This window comes from Gossypium arboreum, chromosome 6, assembly GCF_025698485.1.
Source record: "Gossypium arboreum isolate Shixiya-1 chromosome 6, ASM2569848v2, whole genome shotgun sequence".
Lineage (NCBI taxonomy): Eukaryota > Viridiplantae > Streptophyta > Magnoliopsida > Malvales > Malvaceae > Gossypium > Gossypium arboreum.
Window position 1 is genome coordinate 30182591 of NC_069075.1, and position 1481 is coordinate 30184071.

At 38.1% G+C, this 1481-nt stretch overlaps 1 non-coding gene across 1 annotated transcript; it reads left to right on the top strand.

Annotated features, from left to right (window-relative positions):
• The first annotated feature begins 1374 nt into the window (after positions 1-1374).
• LOC128294461 (small nucleolar RNA R71) lies at positions 1375-1481 on the top strand. The gene has a single exon (XR_008284771.1). It is a non-coding gene; the product is annotated as a small nucleolar RNA R71 (small nucleolar RNA).

The following is a 1481-nucleotide window of genomic DNA, read 5'->3' on the forward strand; positions in this document are numbered from 1 at the left end:
TCCTCCTCTATGTCTAGAATAACGAAATCAACGGAAAATATGAACTTATCTACTTTCACGAGTACATCTTCAATAATACCCCTAGGGAATCTTATAGTTTTATCTGCCAATTGAATGCTCATCCTAGTTTGTTTAGGTTTCCCAAGACCTAGTTGCTTAAACATTTTGAAAGGCATGACGTTAATACTAGCCCCTAAATCAGCTAATGCATGACTTATATCTAAACTACCTATTAAATAAGGAATTGTAAAACTCCCTGGATATTTCAATTTGTGGGGTAGCTTATTCTGTATAATAGCTAAGCAGACTGCATTTAGCTCCACATGTGACGCTTCGTCCAACTTTCGCTTATTTACTAAAAGCTCTTTTAAGAATTTCATTGCATTTGGCATCTGTGACAAAGCTTTAATAAAAGGTAAGTTAATATGTAATTTTTTCAAAAGTTTAAGGAATTTACCAAATTGTTCATCGAGCGGTCTTTCATTGTCGCGTTAGGGTATGGCACACGAGGTTTATATTCAACAGTCACTGGTTTGTTTGTATTTTGACCTACCTCATCTCTCCCTTTGCTTACCACTGTTTCTTGCCTCGGTTCTGGTTCAGGCTCAACGACTCCTTCGTCATCTTAAGTATTAATTGTGTTGAGTTGTTCCCTTGGGTTAGGTTTGGTATTACTTGGGAAACTACCTTGTGGTCATTCGGAGATCAGTTTGGAAAGCTGGCCTATTTGAGTTTCAAGTCCTTGGATCAATGCTTGTTGATTTTTAAGTGCTGTCTCGATATTCTGGAAACGGGTTTCTGACATTGATATGAATTTTGAGAGCATCTCCTCAAGGTTTGGTTTCTTCTCTTGTTGATAAGGTGGCTGTTGAAAACCCTGAGGATTTTGTGGCTTTTGATTCCCTTGACCACCCCAGGAGAAATTTGGGTAGTTCCTCCAACTTACATTATAAGTATTACTGTATGGGTTATTTTGAGATCTAAAGTTATTATTACCCATATAGTTGACTTATTCCTCTTCGGTTGTGGGATTGAAGGATTGATGTTCTGTATGCACACCTCCTCCGCTTAAGTCACACCTCATTACTAGATGTACCTGCGTAGAACCAAGTAAACCATCAATCTTTTTTATTGAGAAGTTCTACCTGATTTGACAGCATAGTAATTGAATCGATGTTATAAACGCCAGCTGTTTTTGTTGGCTTAGTCCTCATGACTTGCCACTGATAGTTATTCAGTGACATTTCTTCAATGAATTCATAAACCTCTTCAGGTGTTTTGTTGTTGATGGTTCCGCCAACAGCTGTGTCAACCATTTGCCGAGTCGAGGGATTCAGACCATTATGGAATGTTTGTACTTGCAGGAAAAATGGTAACCCATGGTGAGGGCACCTTCTCAGTAAGTCCTTATATCTCTCCCATGCATCATAAAGTGTTTCTAAATCCATCTACACAAAAGACTAGATATCATTACGTAATTT